Below are 17,820 nucleotides of genomic sequence, written 5' to 3'. Positions count from 1 at the left end.
AATATCATTTGACTGGTCCTTTTCAACCACAACCTGAGACACAAGGGCATGCTGAATGCAACATATACACAAGACCAACACAGATACAGGTGCAGTACAAATGTGACAAAAATAGTTGCAATAGGTTAGGACTTGAACACCTAACTTCACAGCTGTAATGCAAAGAATTTAACCAACAGTCTACCATACTGCCCACCTTTGTGAAAATCAAGATGGATGGCACTACATTAAGACAGAGACAGAGCAGGCATAACTGTTAAATAACTATGGTTAGGACTTGAACACCTAACTTCACAGCTGTGATGCAAATAATTTAACCAACAGTCTTCCATACTGCCCACCTTTGTGAAAATCAAGATGGGTGGCACTACATTAAGACAGAGACAGAGCAGGCATAACTGTTAAATAACTATTTCTGACTACACTAAGAAACATTTAGGAAGGGAAAGGGCAGGACAATTCAAATGAGCACTCAGTCCAGTGGTAGAATACATTGGGATCTAGAGGTCAGTAAGGTACCATGTCCAAGTGCCATTATCCAGAGGTGCTGATGACAACTGCCATGGTACCTGCAAGCTTGGCCTAACTACCATGAGAAAGAAATGCATGTCCTTGTGTAATATTGCATGGCATATCCCTGTGTAATATTGCATGACATATACCCACATAATATTGCATGAAGTGTCAATTCCTTAAAGGCTAACAAGGAAGTAAAATCAATGTTTTTTTTTCATCACTGGGAGGCTGTACAGACTCCATCTTCAAGTAGAGGCTAACATCTTTAATGGAAGGCTGGTACTAAAACTCTGCTTTAGGCCTGCTCTGGCTAACCTACATAGGTGGATCCTACTCAAGTGACCATCAGGGAACAGTTTTGATTTAGGTTTAAGTAAGATATTAGTTATGCTGCTAATACATTAAGTTGCCAATAACAGGAGATTAAACACTGGAATTTTATCTATGAATTACAAGACATGATATGCATCATAAGGACTCACACATTTATTATAATCAGATAGACACCATACCCTTGGATTCATTGTGGCTACCCAACCTGTGGTACACCTTATTCTTACCATTGCTGGTATTTTGTTTCCATTACCTATAATCAGGTACTTATGCCTTTGTTGTTTTTTTCTTTAAATTTTCCCTTTTCTGTTATGTCAGAAAAACCTACTGATTTTAGAAAGTGTTCCACTTGCGGAAACAAAATTCTTAACTCTGACAGTCATTCTCAATATGTCTGTTGCTTGGGCCCAGACCATCTTAATATTAATAGTCAAATGCTAGACCATCTAATCCAAAATAACTTACTTTACAGGTGTCAACATGGATTCAGGCCATTCCAGAGCACTACCACTGCCCTCTTGTCCTTTATTGACTGTATTAACAAAAACCGTAACAACAATATGCTTTCCTCTGCACTCTTCATCGATCTGTCCAAAGCATTCGATATGGTTAAACACCAGATACTTATAAATATCCTCAATTCCCTGTCACTAGATGCACTGGCTATAAAATGGTTCCAATCCTACTTAGACAATAGACAGCAGGAAGTGCTATGGCATAATAATTTATCTACCCACCTCCCCATTAACCTTGGTGTCCCTCAAAGGTCCATATTAGGACCTCTCCTTGTCTCAATTTTCATCAATGACCTTCACTTAGTAATACCCCAGGCTACATGTATACAATACGCAGATGATTCTACACTTATATGCTCAACCACATCTACATCTGAACTGCAGTCCTTAACCGAAAAGGGGTTTTATACAGTAGGACAATAGTTTTCACAGTGCTGCCTCCTCTTGAACCCCCAAAAAAACAAAACGCTTGCTCTTTATTCCTACTCGGAAGTCCTCACCAATAGATTTCACAGTAATATCCAATAATGGTACTCTCATACCTCCAGATCCAACTACCAAACTACTCGGAATAACTATTAACAAACTTAACTTCGACACCCATATCAACAATACACTAAAAACTGTTAATAGAAAACTAGGCTTTCTCTACAAGATCAAACTCTTCCTTACTCCAGCAGCTAGAATAACTATTGCTCACTCTCATCTAATCTCAACACTCCTCTATGCCTCACCCATATATACTAATCTATCAAAGGGTAACCTCAACAAAATGAAAAACTGCTTCAATAACATTGCCAGATTTGCCACAGGCAATCCATTTAGAACCCACCATTGTTATGACCTAAAGCAGCTAGAATGGCTTGAGCTACAAAATCAGCTTAAATTTCACCAACGGACCCTTTACCAACCTATCAATACTCCCAATAGTTTCTATCCCCTATAAAAATCTTAAAACCTTACGTTCATCACATAAACGTCTAGTAAGTATATGTAAATCCAACAACATGGCTGGTGACTCTCTGTTCTCCAATACTGTTGGAAAATCCTGGAACCTACTTCCCAGTGAACTTTCACCACTGTCTGCTATATCACTTTTACAAACTGAATGCCGCTGTACTAACCCTGACTAACTAACTTGCTCATCTTACTAGGTTCTGCTTACCCACTACTTCTCGGACATATTTTCCTTGATAACAAAGACAACGTTATCTTCTAGGTAATGCTACTGTTTGTACTGACATCTTTCTGTGGATATTTGCTTTATACATATGTGATAATTTTGTTAGCTAGTTATACAATGAGCTGCCATCATTGTTAAATTATGTATTGTGCCAGCATTGTGTTATTAAAATTGTGACTCGGAGCTTATCTCCCTGGGCCTCTACTGAAAATGGACATGTATCCAGTCAGATTAGCCCAGACAACAAATGTAAAATAAATAAATAAATAAATAAATATAAATAAATACATTTGCTCTACCTTCAATAACAAGACTTTGGTCAAAAAGCATAAATTAATCCTGAAAGGTCTTCTTCCATCTTCTACTTTATCTGCCTCTGGAACTCCTTCATCCTCTGGAACTCCTTCTTCATCCTCTGGAACTCCTTCTTCATCCAAGAAATCTTGAGGAGAAGCAACAGAAAAAACAAAACATTCGAGGAAGCACACATCTGATCACTGTCCTCCCTCAACATCTTCAGGCTCGGCTCTGCTCGAGAAAGTCACTAAAATGTCAGATCCATTCACCTACAAGGGCTCAACTCCAATGAAAACTAAACCTTAGGATACATCCTGTTTGGATCCATCTAAATCCAGGTCTAAGTCACCAGAGCCAGTCTCTTCAAGGCTTCACTCTCCCTTCCTTCAAGACACACCTCAAAGAGCTTCCTGTCCACCATCAACCTCGTCTTCCCTCAGGTCATCCAGGAGCCTCTCAGAAGCAGATGTAGCTAGGATGATGAGGAAATTTCTTAGAACTTTGATTCACTTGGATGTATTACCATCTCTGTCCCCATCAGACCTGTGAGCCTTTCCACCACACAGTCTCAAGCTTTAACCCCTATTCTGATCCATCTGATGGTTTCAGAGATTTTGGACCCGAACTTCGAGTATGTCTGTGTTGGATCTGAAGACTTGTCTTTCTTCAACTCTAACACTTTCTCAAACCCAGATGCAACCAACCTTGTTTGAGTGAGAAGGATCTTGGGGTTGTAGCATTTGCTGTAGGTCTGGAGGGGTGCTGAGATCAACTCCAGTGGTCTTGGAGCCATTCCTCCCTCACAGATATTCAGCAGTAGACAGCTCAGCTCTAACTTCTGCTTCAAGGATGAGCTGGGGGGGGTAGTTGGGTTTTGGCCTGCAAAGGCTTCTTCAGATCCAGTGGGGATGGGACTGTGGTCCCCCATGGCTTTGGCTTTTCAGGCAGTGGAGAGAGATTTCTCCTCTTTAATGGAATAGATACCATTACCCACCTCATGTCCAGCCTACACTCAAATGTCTACTGTGGAAGTTGTGCCTTTTTATCCTGTTTCATCAGGATAGTCAGTCTGGGTAAGCCTAGAGACTGCCCTTATTCAGAACACTGCTGGTACTTCTAAATCCCCTCCAGAACCTCCCACTGAAGATCCTCATCAGTAGCGGACATGTAAAAGGAAACACCTGAACTCTCCATAAGAGTCATTAACTGAAGAAACTGACTTTAATGAAAGGGAAGAATCCCACAGGTCACCCCATGAGGACGTTTTATTCTGGGAGATACTCAAACTTTTGAAACAGAAAGGAGGTTGGCCTTCTGACCCCTCTTCCCAAGATAAGTTAGGGTTCTTTGAGGCTTTTGGAGTCAGCTTAGCCATGACTTGGTTAGTTCCCCCGGTATGAGATTGTAGATTTTATCTCTCACTGGGCTTGGAAGGACCTGGATGTCACAGGGCCCATCCGCAAATGCCTGGACAGGTATCTTGTTGCACCAAAAGATATGGCTCATTGGAGCAAGGGTCCTCCTGTGGATGCTGTGGTTGTTGCAGCAGCCACTAGGAAAGCAATAGTGGAGCAGAGCTCTAATGTCCATCCACCTAATAGGGAATCTAGGGCTTTGGACAGATTCAGGAAGCATGTTAACACGTCAGTGACATTTGCCCTCAGTTCTCTGAATTATTTGGAATATGTTATGAGATTCCAGAGGGAACTGATTAAGCAGTTTTTCAATACCCTCTCAGAGTCTATGTCTGCGGAGGATAAGAAAGCAGTTTCTTCGTAACTGCCCACCCTCTAGTCTTTATCCAGTGCTTTCATGAGATTGACCTCTCATGCCTCAGAGGGAATTGTTAGAGCATCAGGTTCTGGCTTCACCATTTGAGTGCATGTCTAGGTGTACCTCTGTGATTTTGAGAAGCCCCTTCAAGTCTTCATTCATCAATGCCCCTTTTGATGGATCCACCTTATTAGGCCTTAAGGTGACAGAGACTCTGTCCAGGAGTGAGCTAGATAGGAAGACCCTTTCCACCATGGGAATCCTTTTGTCTACCACTCAGAAGAAACTTCTCAAAACCAGAGAGGTGGCAGAAAATTGTAGTTCTGACAAGCACAAGAATATTCCCAAGACTCCTGTGCAGAAACATTCTCTCGCGGCGGGGGTGGGAGGTGGGGTAAGGGGCAAATTCGAATGGGAAATGCTGCCAATACAGCAGAGCTGGTCTGCAGTACTAGGGCTTCAGAGCTTCTTTCTCAGAAAAGCCATGTCAGTGTCCCTGAAGGGTTACCTGACTGCTGCACTCTGGTGGCAGCTGGGGGACACCTGTCCCTGCATCCACAAGCCTGGATAGCCAATACCAAAGATTCTTGAGTGCAGAATATTATATCCAGAGGTTATTACATACAATTTTCCCATTTTCCACCAAAACACAACAAAAGAATTCCTGACATTCCAGCCAGTCAGAAGAATGCTGCAGCTACAGAAATACAAAAGCTGCTAGACTAAAAAGTCATCCAGCTAGTCCTACCAGACAGCAAGGATCCAGAACTTTCCTGAGAGTTTTTTAGTGCCAGAAAAGACTAGGGACCTAAGACCAATTTTGGATCTCTGCAATTTAAATCAGTTTGTGAAGCACTCAAAGTTCCAGATGGTCACTGTTAGGTCCATCCTACCTCTTTAAATGAAGGATCATTGTATGTACTCTATCAATCTTCACAATGTGTACTATCATTTCAAAATACACAGGCACTCCAGGACATGTCTACACTTGCAGCTGTGAGCCAGTCACTACCAGTTCAGAGCACTGTCCTTTGGTTTCATTACAGCCCCCTGGGTGCATGGCAGTGATTTCAGTTCACCTGAGACTGCAAGGATTCTGAGTGTTTCCGTATCTAGATGACTGGCTCCTATCTGCTTCCACTAAGTCTCTATTAATTGTAGCCAGGGATCACTTGCTGCATCCCTTTTCCCAACTGGGCATTTCTATAAATCTTTTTAAGTCTCACTTTTACCCCAAACAAACTCTGCAGTTCATTGGAGGTCTTCTAGATACCCAGGCACAAGTGGAAATCCTGCCACAAACAAGATTATAGATCTTCAGGAAACAGACATTACACATCCTTACTCTTCATTCACCTCCAGCTAAATTAATTCTGCAAATACTGGGTTCAATAGCAGCCTCCACAGTACTGGTACCCTTGCCATGCTTTCACATGAGAGTACTACAGTGGACTCTAACGGTACAGTGGTCAATGAGACATCAGCCATTGATGACTCCCATTTGCATCACAAGTATTTGCAGATGCCACATAAGATGGTAGAGTCATGCAGAGGAAGTTTCTCAGGGCCGTATCTTCACTCTTCCTCTCCCAGTGCCACAGTGACTATGGATGCTTACCAACTGGGGTTGGGGGACATTACTTTGGAAGGACAGTCCAAGGCACACAGTCCCAAACAGAGGCCAATCTTCAATGTCCTAGAAATAAGAGCTGTCCTATTGGCATTGCAGATATTTCAAGATGTTCTTCTTCTAGGGATGAGTCTAATTCAGATGGACAACATATCAGTGGTCTGGTACATCAACAAACAGGGGCAAACCAGGTCTTACCCACTTTGTTGGGAGGTAATGATGATCTGTTCTGTCCACTTTTTCTTGGCAACCCATATTCTGAGGAGATCCAGTGTGCTAGCAGACATACTGAGCAGTTCCATCTTACTCCCCCATGAGTTGTCTCCTAATCGATCCATGGCAGAAATTATTTTTCAGCAGTTTGTTCAACTGTACCACGTGCAGCAGGTTCTTTGCCTTTTCCCTCCTGGAGGAGAGGTCATTGGATATTCTCTAATTCATGATTAGCCCTCCAGTCTATTTTAAACCTCCCCTTTGCCCTCCCACTCCTGTCTTCCCCAAGTTCATTCCAAAAGCATTACAGAAGAACAGAGTTACCCTCATTGCCCCATTCTGGCTCACCGTGTATGGCTCCCCTTCCTTTTGCCTCACCTAGTTCACCCTCCCTGGGTACTAGATCCTGTTCAGGACCTTCTGTCTGATTCATCCGGTCTGCTTCACTTGGGCAGGCAATCTCTAAAACTGACCACATGCTTTCTCCACTTCCAGTGATGTCTTGAAATTTCAGTCTTTCTTTCCTCATTTGCCACATTCTAATATAATCCAAAAAAGTATGTACCAGAAAAATCTATATAAGTAAATGGAAGAGATTTTCTCTCTGGGCTCATCAGAGACATTTAGATCCCTTTTCTCACAGATGCCAACTATTCTCGCTTTCCTAGTCTTCATTTTCAGCGATGGAGTTAGTTATTCAGCTGTCCAGGTACAAGTGGCTGCCATCTCAAATTTTCACCTGGGTGTGGGTTATTCATCTCTAGCTTCCTTAAGGTTATGAAAAGCTTTCCTTAAGGGTACCTTGCTGCTTGTCTCCTCAATTAAGAACCCTGTCCCATTGTGGGACTTTACGCTACTTCCTCAGGCCCTTATTCAGCCTCCCATTGAACCTTCAGCAAGAACAGAATTAAAATTATTGTCCAGGAAAACTACTTTTCTATTCCCCATTACCTCAGCTAGAATGGTATTCCTACTCTAAGTACTTTCTTCTCAGCCTTCTTACCTGATTTTCACAAGGACAGGGTATCACTTTGGACTAATTCTTCCTTTCTACTTAAAAAGGTATCAGAAGCTAATGTCGACCAGTCAATTAACCTACCAGACTTCTTTCCTAAATTTTCCAAGAAGGGAGAATACATGCTTCATTTATTGGATGTTCATAGATGGTTCAGACGGTACATTCACAGAACTAAAGGTGTATGAAAATCGGAGCAACTCTCTGTATCCTTTTTCCAAAGCTAAATTAGGCACAGCAGTGACAAAAGTGACTCGCCAAATGGCTCACCAATTGCATTACCTTTATTTGCAGGAGCAAAGGCCTGTCATTACCCAAACATCATAAAGCACACTCCACCAGGTCTATGTCTACATCATCCATGTTTTGGTCTAAAACATCTGTAAATGACATCTCTGCAGCTGCTACATGGTCCAGTGCTCACACCTTTATAGCTCATTACAATTGGATGTATTATCAAGAAACAGGGCAGCCTTTACCTCCACAGTATTCCAGAATATCCTTCCTTGAGGATCATCTAAGATTACTCTAGCTGGGGACTCTGTCCCATCATTTGAGGAGTAGATGAAAAGAGACATCATCAGATATTATAGTTATGTACTCACCATAGTTCTACATCTGTGTTTTCTGTTTTTGTCCTTCCTCAACTTCCCTCTTTCTTTCGGTCTGGCTCCAGTTATGTCCTGAGGGATATTCTTGTTTTGTTTCTGCTGTGAGGGCTCCAGAGTTCTCCTTCTCTGATTCTCTCGTTTCCCACCTTTCTACCTTCTGAGTTTAACTCCTGCAAATAAAGGTAATGCAATCAGTGAGCCATTTAACTAGAGTCACTTGCCATAATGGACGGTCAGTTTATAACCATTTCTCCAGCCAGCCTGATTAACATGGGCATCCTGAGGCAATGTAGTAACTGCCTTATGTATATGGACAACCAATTATCCTAAAATAAATAAATACAATATGTGAGAGATGTAATTACACTATGAATTTGAAATCCATTCTCTCATGTAACAACAACCTGGACAGCAAACAGGTCGTCAGCACATACACACATTACCTCTCACACAAAACAAGGTCACAACACATAAACCTACATATACGAAGGTACTTAATAGATGCCTACCAAAAGATCATGGACTTCCTTACTGCAAACCACTTGCACATACTGCAAAGCAAATATAATCCATTACACATAACACACACACCAGTATCTCAGCAAACAAGCTTGTTAGGCAAAACACCTCAAAACCAAATGTTCTGGTCATAGGTGACTCCATAGTGAGACACACAGATGTTCCCCTCACCAGGCTGAACAAGGAGAAGGTCACAGTCGGCCGCTTGTCAGGTGCCAGGATCCGTCAAATCACATGTGCACTCAGTTATGACTCTGTTTACATGTTGAGGTGAATGACTTGAGACACACCTCTGTAGACTATATAAAGAGACACATGACTGAACTCTCAGATTATGTGTCCCAGGCAGGTATGTCCCTAGCTCTAAACATCATTCTGCCTTCACCCAGGATGATGCCACAATATAGACAAAAAATGCTTGACTTCAATAATTGGCTTAGCTTCTGGTGTCAATCCAGGGGGGATTCAGTATCTGTCATCCAGGGCAGACATGGTTGACAGACCATGCTGCTTTGCCAGAGATGGTCTTCACTGTCAACTCTAAGCGTTTGGATACTGGCAAAGATGCTTGCCTCCCCCATAATGTCTTTTTTTAGGCAGTGTCAAAACAACAAAATTTTCAAAGTAAAAAATTCCACTCGAGACAAACTCAGTGTTATGCTGCTAATGCTAGGAACCTAAACAGGAAACTGTACTCCTTGGAATTACTCCTTACCTTAGAAGATGCTGATGTCTGTGCAGTCACTGAGATGTGGTTCAAGGCCGCAAGTTACTGCAAATTGCTGCACTCTGGAGACAGTTGTAGGGTATTTATCTCTGGGCATCCATTACAAAAGACACTTGGGTGCAGAAGATCATATCCAAAGGTTATTTTATACCATTTTCACAAATTCCCTCAACAAAAATAAAAAATATCCCCAATGTTCCACCCACTCAGAGGAAGGCTGCAGCCTTGAAAATAGAAAAGTTGTTAGAAAAAAGATTCAGCTAAAACATCCCCCCCTCCCCTGAAAATCAAGGATCTGGAATTTACTCAAGATTCTTTTTAGTGCCAAGGAAGACAGGGGACTTGAGACCAGTTCTGGATCTCACCAGACTCAGCAGTGTGTAAAATACTTGAAGTTCCAGATAGTCATGGTTCAGTCCATTTTGCCTCTTCTATGACAGGAGACCTGGATGTGCTCAATAGATCTTCAAGATGTGTACTATCATATCAAAATGAACGGGTGCTGTAGAAGATTTTTGCCCCTCTGGTGGGAGCCAGTCATTACCAGTTCAGACCACTGCCCTTTGGCTTCACCACAACCCCTGGGGTATTTACCAAATGCACGGCACTAATAGTGGCTAAACTGAGACAGCTGGGATTCCAGGTGTTTTCATATCTAGATAACTGGCTCCTAACCACCCCATCTAGGCATCTATTGATTCAAATGAGGGATTACTTGCTCTAGTTCATAGGTTCATAAGAAGTTACTAGGCTAATGGCCCAAGGGCCTTTACAAGCCTAGCCGTGTAAAAACCTGAGTACCCTTATGGACCATAGTTAAATGGTCATTGATAGCAGATTGATTCTATGATCAGCACCGACTGCCCCTGTCCATGAGGGACATAGGTGCCACCTCGGGGTAAATTTATGGTCATCCATTCAGTTGTCAAGGTTGTGCTTAAATAGGGTCATTGAGGAGCTCTGCTTCACATGGAGTGGGAGCTTATTCCAGAGGAGTGGCAATCCCAGGGAGATGTATCTGTCTGTCCAGCATGTTCAGTTGATGTCACAGACTAGGTTGAGATCTTTGGAGCAAGTTACTTTTGTCCCATTTGATTTGTGCATGTGCAGCATTTCCATTAGGACAGGGTCAGACACTGCTCTGTAGGCTAGGCACAGGTCGCCTCTCAGGAGTCTGTATGATACAGTGTACAGTGAGAGGACTTTCAGTCTTTTCATGTAGGTCATGTTTTGGAGACCCTGGATTTTCTGGGTTAGAAACCTCTGTGGTCTCTCCAGTTGCTGCAGATGTCTGGTGAGGAACATACAGAAGGGAGCATTGTACTCAATTAGTGGTCTAATAAGGGTCAAGTACAGTGGAGCTATAACCTACCTAGTCTTGGATGCTTTGCCCTTATTTATGAGCTGCGCAATGTAGAAGGCTTTTCTTACCACTATGGACACATGGTGATTGAAGCTTAGATTGCAATCAGGCTGTGTTCCCATGCTTTGCACCACTGAGTTTGAGCTTAGAGGGTGCTATGTCTATCATACTTAGCAAGGGCTATTTCTCTGCCAAAGGAATAATGAGGCAATTTTTTGTGTTAAGTTTTTAGTCTGTGACTTTGGCACCAGTCATTTATCTGCGTCACCCCCTTCTGTAATATGTTAACATAATTGGGGGACTATGTTTGTGTTCAGTTTACAGTCATCTGCAAAACTGGTAAGCCACAGGCCATCAACCTTTGCCTGGACATCAGGGAATAGATTCCAAATAGTAGAGGGCCAAGCACAGATCGTTGTGGTACCCCACTGATAGTAGTCTACTGATGGAGGTGGACTCCACAACTTTGACAGTGTGCGTTCTGTCAGTGAGCAAGTTGGTTACCCATCTGGTGATGTATGGGTTAATCCCCAGCTTGGAGAGTTTTTCTGTGACACCTGAGTGGGGGATTGTGTCAAAGGCCTTGGCTAAATCATGGTGGTATGTATTGCTTTTCCCTCACCCAGGGATTTTGTGTCCTTCTCAAAGAAGTTCACCAGGTTCAGTAAGCAAGATCTACCCTTGCGGAAACCAAACTGGGTCAGGTCAAGAAGTTGAAGGATGGCTCTGTCCTTGTGAATAAAGTCCATAATGATTCTTTCCATGGCCTTGCAGACAAGAATGGTTATGGATCGATAGTGCCCAGGGTCAGTTGATGGACCCTCTGTGTAAGGCGATTACTGTTGCTGTTCTGCACTCTGCTGGAACTAAGCCAGTACTCAGGCTATGGTTAAAGAGACTGTCAAGTGGTTACAGTTTTAGATTGTTTAGTAAGCAGCCTGGAATGTTATCTGGTCCCATATATGTCATATTTTTGGCCTTGGAGAGTGCTTGTATGATCTTTTCTTTGAAGATATTTGGTAGAGGACTTGTGTCCCAAGTGCTTTGGGGTATGTCTGGTGGATACAGGAGGTGAAGTTATTGCCAAATATGTTGGCTAGCAGGTAGTCAATTTCCTCTGGTTCAGTGTGAGTGGCACCATCCACTATAAGTTTGGCACACAGCTGGGCATTCCGTTTTAGGTTTCGTATGTAGTTAAAGAATGCTTTATGATTATCTTTAGCCAGGGATGCTAATTTTGTCTCTTAACTAGCCTTAGAGGACTTTACAAGATATCTGATTTGCTTGGTGAAGTTGTGGAGGGTATTCTTCCTCTGAGTAAGTTCCCTCCTGTTCTTAGATAGCAGTTGCTTTCTTTTGTTGTATAACTTATTTATACTTACAGTCCACCAGGGTAGCTTGCTTTTTTGAGAGTACCTGTTTTTGTTCCTGTTAGGTACAGCCGAGCCAATGCATTTGTTTACGTGGCTATATAGTACATTTGTGTACTCCTCTGCATATCAGTCATTGCTGGCTATGTCAGCAGGGGCTTTGAAACTTTTTATACCATCACTTAGTAAGCACTAGTTTGCTTTGGAGAAATGTTTCAGTTTTTTTACTTCTGTGGGGGTGTCAGGTTTTATCTTTACTTCAAACAAGACAGATTTATGGTCTGACCTTACCAGGGAGGGTAACACACAGGGGATAGTGCAGTGACCCCTTGTGTTGGTGAGCAGAAGGTCCAGGACATTTGAACCCCTTGTGGGGCTGCTGACCAACTGTTCCAGGGCATTTGAATTAACAAAGTCCAGGAACCTTGTGACAATCATGTTTTTGCTCATGTAAGTTGTCCAATTGATGGAAGGATAGTTGAAATCTCCCATGACAAAGGTTCTTGGCTTTATACTGAGCTACTCTAGCAAGTCCAGGTAGGCAGTGTCCTTCTCCTTGTTCATGGTGCAGGACCTCTAGATGGTGATGATGTGGAAGGGTATTTTACCTAGTTATTTGGATCTGGAGTAGCTCAATAGAGTTGCACTGTTTTACCAGTCTTGAGGTGTATTTGGATTTAATGAAGATGGATATACCTCCACCTTTGGTTGTTTCATGCTTGTTTGGTGTTCTGAACGTGTGAAAGGCATTGTAGCCTTGTACAGCTGGGGTACTTTCTGCGGCCTTGCACCAATTCTCAGTGACCGCACAGAAGTAGCATCTTCCAAGGTGAGGAATGCTTCCAGGGAGTGCAGTTTACTGTTTAAGCTTCGAGCATTAAGCAGTATGACCTTGAGTTTGTCTTTAGTGGATTTTTTTTATGTTGGAAGTTTTGTTGTTTGGACATTGCCTAAAAAAGGCACTATGGAGGAGAGAAGCATCTTTGCCAGTATCCAAAAGTCTTGAGGAGACAGGTGAAGGCCATCTCTGGCAAAGCAGCGTGGTCTGTCGACCATGTCTTCCCAGGCTGACAGATACTGAATCCCCCTACAGTGATACCAGAAGCTAAACCAGTTATTGGCTGACAGATACTGGATCACCCTGGAGTGACACCAGAAGCTAAACCAATTATTGAACTCAATAATTTTTTTGTCTGTATTATGGCTTCATCCTAGGTGAAAGCAGAATGCTGCTTAGGGTTAGGGACATACCTGCCTGGGACACAATCTGAGAGCTCAGTCATGTCTGTCTTCATATACTCCAGAGAGGTGCGTCTCAAGTCATTCACTCCAACAGTCATAACTGTAATTGTTGCTGACTGACTTGAGTGTGTGCATGATTTGATGGATCCTGGAACCTGACAAGCAGCTGACTGTGACCTTCTCCTTGTCCAGCCTGGTGAGAAGGACATCTGTCTGTCTCACTATGGTGTCGCCTATGACCAAGGCATTAGGTTTTGAGATATTTTTCCTTAAGGGTTTATTTGCTGAGACACTGGTGTATGTGTTGTTATGTGTAATGGTTTCTGTTTGCATAGCAGTGTGTGCAAGTGGTTTACATTTAGGAGGTCTCTGATCTTTTAGTAGGCTTCTAGTGAGTGCCTCCGCTTGTGTGGGTTTATGTGTTGTGATCTCATTTTGTGTGAGCACTGAAGTCTGTGTGCTTATAACCTGTTTGATGTCCAGTTTGTTGTTACGTTAGGAATTGATTCCAAAATCTGTGATTTGATGGATCCTGCCACCTGACAGGCAGCTGACCCTGACCTTCTCCTTGTTCAACCTGATGAGAGGGACATCCGTTTGTCTCACTATTGACTAATCTGTGACCAGTACATTAGGTTTTGAGGTGTTTTGCCTTAGGGGCTTAATTGTTGAGACACTGATATGTGTGTTATGTGTAATGGTGGATTCTATTTGTGTACCAGTATGTGTGTGTGTTTGCGCTTGGAAAGTCTCTGGTCTTTAGGTAGGTTCTTAGTGAGTACCTTCACATATGTGGATTTATCTGTCTTGACCTTAGCTTGTGTGAGAGGAGAGGTGTGTGTGCTGACAACCTGTTGGATGTTTTGTTTATTGCTGTGTGAGAGGGCTGATTGTAATTTCATGGTATAGTTACATCTCTCACATACTGTATTTGTTTGTTGTAGGAGCAGATGGTTGTCAGTATACATGAGGTAATTACTACATTGCCTCAGGATGCCCATGTAAATCAGTCTGGCTGGAGAAAAGGTGGGAAACTGTCCATCCATTATGGCAGGTATATATTAATAGTAACTATTGGGGACGGGCTAGATGGACCAAGGTTTGCTGTAAGGCTAACAGAAGTGGGTATTTTGTGGAGAGCTAAGGGTGGAAGACTGCATCAGTGCCTCAGAATGGGCAGCTGAGTTGCTTACAGGACAGCAATGCACAACTGCATTGCATACAGAGAGACGATAGAGCTAAGGAGGTTTCTCAGGGAGATATCTAGGGGAAAACTGTGTTTCTAATATGTGCATCTATACAGGGCAGTGCTAAACACCCATGCAAATGCAGGGCTTAAATACAAGTGAAGTTAAACATTTTAAAGAAAACTAACTAATGGGAATGCCTAAGACTGAGCCTTTTTCCAGCAGTCCCCAACTCAGATAGGTCCTGAACCACATACTTCTGTCCCAAGGGTGCAGGGACGCCCTCTTAATATAAGATGACTGTTTTTATTGTTTCAGTCAAACCAAACAGTCTAGATTCAACAAGTCTGAATCTAGCCTATGCTAAGAAATGCAGAATTATTAAAAATATAAAATGCAGAATAAAACAGTCAGAGTAGTAAAACCTACAAAAATGAAGCAGCAGTTAAGCAAAATACAGTTCAAAAAGTGCAATGCAAGCTTAAAATATACTTATTTTTGTTGAAAGCAGTGGATTCCTTGGATTTAGTTCAGACTCACTCCAGATTGCCATACTCTGAGCAATGCCATCATTTAGGCATCACATCATACCCCTACTCAGACCCCGGAGTTCATAGGTGCTCATCTAGACATGACCAACCAGCTAGCGTCACTTCCTCTGACAAGGATTTTTACTCTCAGGTCTCAGGTCATGAACATGATCTTCCTTTCTGATCCAACAGCAAGACTAGTCCTCCAAGCATTAGGATCAACGGCAGCAGCAATAAGTCTAGTCCCATTAGCCAGGTATCATACGTGTGCCCTTCAATGGACTCCCAGGTATCATACGTGTGCCCTTCAATGGACTCCCAGGTATCATACGTGTGCCCTTCAATGGACTCCCAGGTATCATACGTGTGCCCTTCAATGGACTCCCAGGTATCATACGTGTGCCCTTCAATGGACTCCCAGGTATCATACGTGTGCCCTTCAATGGACTCCCAGGTATCATACGTGTGCCCTTCAATGGACTCCCAGGTATCATACGTGTGCCTTTAAATGGATTCCCAGGTATCATATATGTGCCCTTCAATGGACTCCCAGGTATCATATATGTGCCCTTCAATGGACTCCCAGGTATCATATATGTGCCCTTCAATGGACTCCCAGGTATCATATATGTGCCCTTCAATGAACTCCCAGGTATCATATATGTGCCCTTCAATGAACTCCCAGGTATCATATATGTGCCCTTCAATGGACTCCCAGGTATCATATGTGTGCCCTTTAATGGACTCCCAGGTATCATATGTCTATACTTCAACATCCTCTGAACAATCCAATTAATATTTCCAAAGTTTTTATGGAATATCTTCTTCGGTGACTTCACTAAAAACAAGTTTATGAAGGTTGTCCCTTTTTTCTCCCTCAGACAGTAGTCACAGACACCATGGATGCCTCCCAAATTGGGTGGGTGAGCATTTCTTGGGAAGGTCAGTCCAAGGTGCATGGTCCCCAGAAGAGGAAAGTTTGCACATCAGTGTCCTGGAGATGAGAGCTGCCATACTAGTGTCAGAGGCTTTTCAAGATGTTCTACCTTTGTGGATGATTGCAGTACATACAGACAACATAGCAGTAGTCTGGTATATCAACAAACGGGGTGGGGGGTGGGGGGGCAGATATTACCTGCTGTGTTGAGAGGCAATGAGAGTGTGGCAATGTGTGATCTCTTCTGGTCACTTTCTTTTGGCAACATACATACCAGGAAAACCCCCCATGCTCACAGACAGACTGAGCAGTTCCATTTTGTTACCTCACAAGTGGTCTTTCAAACAGTAGTGGGTAAGATGTTTTGTCAATGGTGTCAGCTTTGCTGCAATCTATTTGCATCTCCCCTCAACATAAAATTGCAGCAAGTTCTTTGTCCTGGTCCCTCCACAGAGGAAGTCACAGAGAGATGCTGTAGTCCATGATTGGTCGTCTGGTCTGCTCTGTGCTTATCCCGTTACCACTAATTCCCAAATTTCTACAGAAAGCTTACCAGTTGAACAGAAAAATCATTCTCATTGCACCCCTTTGACCTCATCAGATCTGGTTTCCTTTCCTCTGGCCTCATGTTGTTTATCCTCCATGGATACTAGAACCACATCCAGACCTCCTCTCTCACGCTACAGTGTAGCAACATCTAGATGTCAATGGCCTCAAGTTAACAGCATGGTTTCTCCAGTTCCAGTGATGGCTAGACAGCCCAGGCTTTCTTCCCCTGTTTTACATATTCTGTTATCCCTTCAGAAGCCTTTCACTAGGAAAATTTACAAGAGTAAATGGAAAATATTTTTATTTTGGGCCCTTCAAAGAGATTTGGATCTTTACTGTACCCCAGCAGTTCTTGACTTTTTGGCCTTCACCCTTAATAGTACAGAAAGTTACTCTACTATCAAATATATATATATATATATATATATATATATATATATATATATATATATATATATATACACACGCACACACATCTATATATATTTATTTTTATTTTATTTGTTTTACATTTGTTAACCGGGAATGTCCGACTGGATTTTGGTCCATTTTCAGCAGAAGCCCAGGGAGAAAAGCTCCATAGTTGCATACATGAAGACAGTGTAACTATGACAATTATATACTTATGTATAAGAACAGATTCATACTTTGACACTTATATACTTTGTACAGAAACACTTACAGAAAGATATTCTGGTTATGCCAGAATATATAATAGTTTGAGAATTATAAACTTTTATGCATGAACATAGTAATTTTAGTTGTACATAAATGTATAAGTTCTGTTGTAGTTAGCAGTACACTAACTAATCTAACATCTGAATCAGCTGAGGTATAGGAGCTATGGTTGTGATCATTCCAACACAAAGCCTGGTTTTAAGAGATACATGGTAAATAGTGAAGGGGTTAGTCAGGGTTTGTACAAGGGCATAGCCTATGTATTTTTAAGTGTTTTTTAAGAGATGTTTTAAATTGAGTTAAAGAGGGGACTACAGTCAGTTCAGCAGGAAGTGAGTTCCAGAGTTTGCCAACATAGTTAGTAAATAGAGAGTCACCAGCTAAGTTGTTGACTTTAACAGTTTAAACTAGCGTTCTATTAGAGGAGCGGAGAGTTTTTAGGTTGCTGTATGGGATGATGATATTTTTAAGTATGGGTGTAATTTCTGGTTCATAGAAAATTGTGTGCAACTATTAGTTTATAATACTGAATTTAACAGGGTAATTCTAGCCAGCCTAGAGCTACAAGGTTCAGACAGTGGTGTTGTCTATATGGTGAACTCGTGGCAAATCTGGCAATGTTATTGTAGCAG

The sequence above is a fragment of the Protopterus annectens genome, chromosome 2.part1 (genome assembly GCF_019279795.1).
Source record: "Protopterus annectens isolate FY-2018-M chromosome 2.part1, PAN1.0, whole genome shotgun sequence".
Taxonomy (NCBI): domain Eukaryota; kingdom Metazoa; phylum Chordata; order Ceratodontiformes; family Protopteridae; genus Protopterus; species Protopterus annectens.
Note: the sequence above shows the minus strand (reverse complement) of the source record.